An 8,665-nucleotide genomic window follows, 5' to 3' on the forward strand; every position below is an offset into this window, starting at 1 on the left:
ACTAGTACAATGACAAAATAAGTTACAATCTTTAAGATGGCATAAAAAGTGCATGCATATTGCACAGTCATGGGCACACCCAACTAGGGAAGGACCAAACTCGAGATGTATAAGAGAATGACCACTGTGAGGGACTTGTAGAGTGGTAGTACCATTGGTTCCGATCATGATAAACCTTGATTAAAAACATCATGTTAGAGAAACGATTGCCTAGATTATATGTCACATGAGAGCTAGCATTGGCGTCCCGTTTGATCTTGTATTTAATCAAATATTTTGTGATTTACCCACTCAAATTCATCTTTCAGGATAATAAGATAAACTTGAAGCGTTTCTCTACAAATAAAGTGAGGCAGTTTCGCGTGCAATCAAATGGCTCAAAAGCGTAATGATTAATCAAAGGTGATAAACGAACCAAAGGGTTCAAGCACAACGTTCTTTTCTATTAAAATTCAATCAAAAACTGATAGTAAATATTGAACCAAGACCACTATTTATACTGGACCCTAACAACCTTAAAGATAGAAATGAATAAACTAAATAAAATAAAAGATATTATAATTAATAAAAGACTCGATAATTAAGGAATTAAATTTTATATAATCTTGAGATAATCTTCAACCGGGATCCCATTGAAACCCATTCCCCCACGCAAGGAAACGAGTCTCCTCGAATGAATTATATGCACAGATGTCGCATATAACATCCTCATCATATTCTTTGTTTGCAGTTTTGGCATCCATATATTGACCCACAATAGATCTGTTAATCATCACGTGGGGAAAAGACTTACTAGATTTATTATCAGCGACGTCTTTTTCTTTACCGTCTTCTCCGTTCAAGGCCTTTATAACCCATAAATAATCTTCTTGGCTCACCTCTTCGTCCTCGTAATTATCAAAACAAGGAGGTGAGTGGTAGATAAATCCGCCATGGGTAGGATGCTCCTCATCCCCGATTAACTCGCCCCAGACGGGCAAAAGGATTCCTCGTTGCGCTCATCCTATTGAAGTTCCAATTCTCGAATCCGTTGTTGTAGTCGCTTGATTTCTTCAATATCTCATGGGTCGCGGTTCACAACTGGAGCATCTGGCGCTCCACCCCAACGTGTGGCGTTACGTGTAGGTCGACCTCTGCCCGCCATGATCGTCAGTCCTGACTGAAACTGATACCACTTGATAGGGATCTGAAGATGAAAGAACACTACAATAGAGAAAGAAAAAGAACCGGAGATAAGAATCTCAATTATGGTGGTTGTTGATCGGTTTTCCAAAATGGCTCACTTTGTGCCATGTGCAAAAACATACGATGCGAGCCAAGTCGCCCGTCTTTATTTCAGCTAGATTGTGCGTCTACATGGTATTCCCAAAAGCATTACCTCGGACAGAGGCGTACCTTATGGAAGCGTTTGGGTTCTAGGCTACAATTTAGTAGCTCACACCATCCCCAGACGGATGGTCAAACCGAAGTCACTAACCGTACTTTGGGTAATCTCCTTCGCAGTGTAGGTCCCTCGCGGAGGATGAGATTCAACCTTAACCTTGTTATACTAACACACTAGCAAGTGCGGAATCCAAGCTAGTGAGCAAACCGGGATGAAACAAGCACAAACACAAACACACAAAGATTCACCGATTAACACCACTTGGATTAATGCGAATGAAAGGTTCCGGTTACAAGCACAATGTTTACAAATCAGTTTTGCAAACCCTCTAGTGTGTGTGTGTGTTCCTGGACAGAATGCTCTCAATATCTTTCTATCTCTCTGTGTGCATCTGTCTACAAGTGAACACATTGCATGGGTATTTATACCCAAACACAGCAAGTCTGGTCGAAGGATCATGCAGAATGACCGAAAGAGCATCTGTCGATTACAAAGCCATCGAAGGATCCACATATACTTCGAAGGATGGCATATCCTTCGAAGTCCATCTGTATTCTTCGTGGTATATCTTTCGAGCTCATCGAAGGATAGAAGCAATCCTTCGATGGCCCAACCTTCGACACAGGACACATTACAACCATAGTTCTAACTGTTTGGCCAAGTCAAACCGGAGGATGGTTGACTTGGTCAAACTTACAAGACTAACAGAAACATCGTTTTACATCGTGACCGAACACAGACAAAGTACAGACACAAGTGCACCAACAAACTCCCCCTTGGCTGTAGCTTTGTCTCGATCTTCGATGTGTGCAGATTTGTCTCGATCTTGATCATCGTTGATCTTCATGTCTTCAAGACTCTGATATCCTTTTACGTCTTCAATGTCGGAGGATCTTCAAAGTCTTCACGTCTTGAAAGCAGAAAGTGTATCAACAAACTACCCGTATCATGTAGGAAGTGTGTTGACAAACTCCCCCTTAACATAAGCTCCCCCTTGAGTTATGCTCGTGAATGACTTGATCTTCAATGCTTAAGATCCTTGTGGTGTTGATGATGGCCAGCGGCAACTCGATCATCTTCATCTTTTGAGTGCCTTCACGTCGTGTCTTCATTCCGAAGCTTGTCATCGACTATGTTCTCCTAGCCTTTAGAATCTGCACATGCAAGAAATCTAAACGCGTAATGAGAACAACTGCTTGGAATATAGTTAGCATAAACAAATGACACACGTATGACCATGTCACAATCAAACACCGTCCGACAGTTTGAAAGTTTAATAAATTTGTCAATTTTAGATTCCAACTTTCAAAACTTGCAAATTTCGACCGTTTATGAAGATTTAGTCAATTCGGTTTTCGTTCAGGTTTCAGGTAACGAAGACTCGAGCTCCAACATCGTACGATCGAAAATAAAGAAGAAATAAAATCTTTTTGGCTTTTAGAAAGTTTATATTAAAACATACTTAAAATCTTTTTGGTATTTTTGAATTTTTTTTAATTTTTCAAATGTGAAGACTGAAAACAGTAAATAAATATATACAGACATTCTTTTTGCGAGTTTCGAGGGTAAGAGAATCATATCAGTGTATGGTCATGCCAAACGCTCCTGTTGTTCAATTAGTTAACATTAAGATAAGTATCCTATAACAATTATCGTATTGTTCTCCACTTAAGCTCAACTTATCAGATGTAATCATGGCGAGGGGATACGTTAAGGTATGATTTATACTTACCGACCGGTGTTCATCCACATCACGACACATTCCCGTATCAAGGCATGCACGAGGGTTCATCTTACCGGTGAGTATACCGATTATCATCTGTTTGACCGTATATGATGTGAGATTCTCACTTATTTTGATTTGAAAACAAGCCCTATGTGATAGAATCACTTATTGATGAGGAACTTGATTTTCATATGCATGAGGGCATAGGAGCAAGTCCGTGAACAGGTCAGTACTTTCGTACAGCAGAGAGACGAACTTGACTCCCGGATAAATGTGATATTTTATCACTTATTTGATATGGACATGTGATTGTTTATCACTTATTGAGGTCGAATGCAGTATGTAATATGTACACGTATGTATAGTATCATGGAAGATCTAGACTTGCGTCCCCGTTATTTTTCGGTAAAAGATACAACCATGATACCCAGATGATAAGCAGCATAAAGACCGAATATCTCAGAACCTCGGCAATCTATCAAACGAAATTTCTGTACTAAGACCATATGCCAATGAGTGGTTCCCACCTGATCTTCAGTCGATTTAAGTTTATATCACCCTGCACACTTTAAAATGATTGTGAGCCTACCGATGCATCTTATATAGAGCTGCTTATCGTTTTTCATTTAAGGTTTAAAGAGGTTTGGATAGACCACTGATGTACTATCATTTTCTCTTTTGCTCGCCAGGAAACTCATTTTTGTTTTTCTATTGTTTTTGTGTTTTTGAAATTTTTCGATGTTTTTGGATTTTCAGATTTTTGGATTTACTCCCCCTAAAATCAACAAACTAAGATAAATTTAAAACACAAAGATATTTACAAAAATGATTTTCCGATGTTGGTTTACTCTTGCTTGACCTTAATGCCGTTTACCAATAATAAAAAGTCAAATCTTGATTTGTCAAAAGCTTTGGTAAAAAGGTCGGCACGTTGGTCATCGGTGTGGACCTTAACAACATCGATTAGCCTTTTCTCAAAGCAATCACGTATGAAGTGATATTTGATTTCGATGTGTTTGGTCTTTGAATGCTGCACAGGATTTCTAGTGATCTGTAATGCAGCAGAGTTATCAACGTAAATAGGAGTAGTTAGAAATTCAAAACCGTAGTCACGCAATTGTTGTTGGATCCAAAGAACTTGGGAGCAACAACTTGAGGCAGCAATGTATTCAGCTTCGCATGTTGATGTAGCTACACAAGTCTGCTTCTTGCACTGCCATGTGACTAGGCGATTTCCTAAAAACTGACATCCAGCCGTTGTGGATTTGCCGTCGATTTTGCATCCGCCAAAATCAGAATCACTGAAAGCGACCAATTCAAAGTTATTATCCCTAGGGTACCACAGACCGGTGTTAGGGCAACCCTTCAAATAACGAGAAATCCTTTTTACAGCTGCAAGATGTGAGGCCTTAGGGTTGACTTGATATCTGGCAAGCAGGCACGTTGGGTACATTATATCTGGCCTTGATGCTGTGAGATACATAAGAGATCCGATCATTGCGCGATAGTATGGGGGGCTAACAGCTTCACCCTTCAAGTCTGGAGTAATTCCGTGATTTATCGGCAATGGGATACCAATGGGCATTGCATCAGACATCTGGAACCGGCTCAAGATGTCGCCAACATATTTAGTCTGATGGATGAATATCCCAGACTCAGTTTGTTGCACTTGTAGGCCCAAAAAGAAAGTCATTTCCCCCATAGCACTCATCTCGAATTTATCCTGCATAATGCGCTCGAAATTCCTACACAAGACATCATTAGTAGAACCAAAAATAATATCATCAACATATACCTGTACCAGAAGAAGATCTCCATCTTGTTCTTTGATGAAAAGAGTACAGTCGATAAGACCTCTTCGAAAACCGTTCTCCAGCAGATAGTTAGATAAGGTTGCATACCAAGCTCGTGGTGCTTGATGAAGACCATAGAGAGCTTTGTTGAGCAACCAAACCCGATCGGGACGGATAGGATCTTCAAAACCTGGAGGCTGTTCGACGTACACCTCTTCTTCAACCACACCATGTAAGAATGCACTTTTCACGTCCATCTGATAAACCTTGAACCCTTTGAAGGACGCATAGGCTAGAAAGATTCGAATTGCTTCGAGACGTGCAACAGGTGCATAGACTTCGTTGTAGTCGATCCCTTCAATCTGACGAAAACCTTGAACGACTAAACGAGCTTTGTTCCAGATAACAACTCCGCGGTCATCCTTTTTGCATTTGAAAACCCAACGGGTACCAATCTTCTTGTATCCAGCAGGTTTCTCTACGAGTTTCCAGACACCCGGCTTCTGGAATTGTTGCAGTTCTTCCTGCATTGCTTCAACCCAAGAGTTATCTTTCATGGCTTCTTTCCAAGTTCTTGGCTCTTCCTTTGAAACATAACACGCGAAAGACCAATCATTTTGTTGCCCGGATTCTCGAATAGCTGCATACAGGCCTGCATTGTTGTTGTTTCGCAACATGTTTCTTGTTTGAATGCCACTTTGCACATTTCCAATGATGTTTTGTTGAGGATGGGTATTGTGAATCCTTGTTTCTGGATTATCTGGAACTGGAATATTTATACCCAGGTTGTTGAGATTGAGATCAACAACTAAATCAATGCCCGGAATTGACGAAGAGGATGATGCAGTAGCTTCAGCTGTTCTATGGGCATCTACTGGAGGAGTACCCTCTGAAGTACCATGAACTGCTGTTGGAGCTTCTTGATCTGCATCTAGAAATTCATCATCCTCTGAAGATTCGTTCAATTCGGCAGCATCGTGAAAATCCTCATTGTCGAGAGTATTGTTGTTCACCGAAGATGGTTCTTGATTGACAAGAATTGGACGAACCACCGGTGAAACTGTTGCATTGTCACTCTCGAAAAACATCCTTGCCGCAGCACTTTCTTCAACGGCTTCAACATTGATCGAATTGAAAAAGTCATCGTACTCAAACATCCAAGGCTGACCAGGACATTTGACTGGCAAAGTGTGCCTTTGTACTCTGACCTCAGACCATTCCTCGACCCTTTTAGTCTCTAGATTCCAGACTCGTAAGTTAGGATAGCATACCCAAGAAAGTATCCATCAATTGCTTTTGCCCCAAACTTTCCATTAGGATCAATGATTGTACATGGAGCTCCAAACGGTTCAAGATAAGACAAATCTGGTTTCCGTTTTTGAAGAAGCTCAAAGCAGGTCTTATTGTGCCTTTTGACTGTAAGGACTCGGTTCAATGTGTAACATGCAGAGGCCACAGCTTCAGTCCAGAATGGAATGGGCAACTGCGACTCTACCAACATTGTCCTAGCAGTCTCGATCAATGTGCGGTTCTTACGTTCAGCGACGCCATTCTGTTGAGGAGTATAAGCTACACTAAACTCATGAAGAATACCCTTTGAAGTGCAAAACTCCGCCATGGCATGATTTTTAAATTCAGTACCATTGTCGCTACGTATCCGCCTAACCTTCAATTTATACAAATTCTCAATCTGAATGATCAAGTTTTTGATAATACCAAAGGTTTCACTCTTGTGTGCCATGAACGCCACCCAAGAAAATCTTGAATAATCATCAGTTATCACGAGGCAGTATTGATCCCCCCGAATACTCTTGTGCTTGACAGGACCGAACAAATCCATGTGCAAACGTTCAAGAGGAACTGCCACCGTGTTGATCTTCTTAGTAGGGTGCTTCTTCTTCGTTTGTTTTCCCTTCTGGCACGAAGCACAGACGTCTTGAAGATGGAAGTTTTTGAGGGGAACACCATTCACCAATTCATTTGAAACCAAATGATTCATTTTGCGTAAGTGAATGTGACCCATTCGTCTGTGCCAAGAGATAGTGTCTTTTTCTGTGGCTTTGGAAACGAAACAAGTTGCTTGTGCAGACGTAGTAATAGCTTGGCTCATATCAAGGACGTACAAATCATTTATCCTTGGAGCTGACAAGAGAATCCATTCTTTTGGAATTTTGAAGCCGGGTTTCAGCACATAACATCCATTAGCATCAAAGTGTACTGAGAACTGCTTGTCATAGATTTGAGAAACACTAAGAAGATTGTGATCAAGTTGTTGCACAAAGTTGATCTTGTCAAAGCTGACAATCCCGTTGGATATCATTCCTTCACCCGTAATATATCCACCTTTATCTCCAGCAAAAGCAACATAACCTCCTCTAATAGATTTGACGTCGTAGAGAAGCTTCATGTCGCCTGTCATGTGCCTGGATGCCCCACTATCAACAATCCAATGACTACTGATAGTTCCTCCTGGAACACCCTGCACATGAACTCAAATGATTAGTTGGAGATGGGGACCCAAGCCATTGTGGTCTTGGGTCTTCCATTTTCATCAATAACAATAACTTCTTGTCTTTGATGATTGGTAAATTGTGATGGTCCCCCTGATTCATTAACCGTTTTTGGTTTCCAGGTCTGTTTTGGTTTACCAGTGTTATCTTTTAAAACTTTAACTTCATGGTTGTCTGAAGTTTTTGAATTGTCTGGTTTGACAGAAACAACTGTTTTGTTAACCACATCGGTTTTAATCGCCTTTTCAATTTTCTTGACCTGTTGGCGTTTCTGTTTCTTTTCCCTTTCTTTTACAAGTCGGGGATCTTGTTTTGCAGAAACAGTTTGCCTGCGGTCAGTTTGGTCACGGGGAACATCAACTTTTTCTTTTTGTTTATGAAGATATGGACAATTTCTAATTATATGTCCAATTGTTCCACACTCAAAGCATGATCTTCGTTCAACAAACCCCGAAGTATCATGTGATCGTTTAGCCGATGATGTTGAACTTTGTGAACCCGAGGTACTAGGCTTTGAACTGTTTTGTTCATTTCTTTTCAGAACTGTAGCTTTCTTGACAAAATCTAAGTTAGATTTATTTTCAAACGTTTCAATTTTGTCCGTTCCCGTCGATTTCACAAAGTTTACATTCTTGTTTTTCTTCTGATTCGGCTTCTTTTGCGCTTGAGCCGGTGATTTTCCTTTTGGCTTGGTGTGATTTTGCTGTTTCTGCACTGTTGGTAATTTCTTGTTGCCATATTGTTTTCGAATTTCGTCCTTTGGAATAGGAGAACACTGTGTAACTGTAACACGTGGTCCTGTCTTTCCCAAAAACTTACTAGTCGAATTCTCAAAGACTTTACTGATTAAGGATTGATTAACATTCTTAATAGGAAAATCTTTGTCTGAATAAATCTTATCATCACCAACAAGAGTGTACAGCAAGTTCACACTCTCCGACTCTTCTGCAGATGAGGACTTGATTGCAACAGTCTTAGCAGGTTTTGCAGGAGGATCACATAGAATATGATTCTCAAGAGGTATGTCCTCATTTTTAACTACCGCATCAGACTTTGCTGAATCAGTATCATCAGATTCATCATCAGAAGAATCAGCATCCTCAATCACAACTGGAGGATCCTGATTCTGTTCAGCAGTTATAAATGTATCTGCTGACACATCTGAATCTGAGGATATTTCTTTCTGGTATCCGAGTCCTGCTGCAAACTCTTTCACATCTAGAGGCACAGATGGTTCAAAGAACACCCTGTC

Source organism: Helianthus annuus, chromosome 8 (genome assembly GCF_002127325.2).
Source record: "Helianthus annuus cultivar XRQ/B chromosome 8, HanXRQr2.0-SUNRISE, whole genome shotgun sequence".
Lineage (NCBI taxonomy): Eukaryota > Viridiplantae > Streptophyta > Magnoliopsida > Asterales > Asteraceae > Helianthus > Helianthus annuus.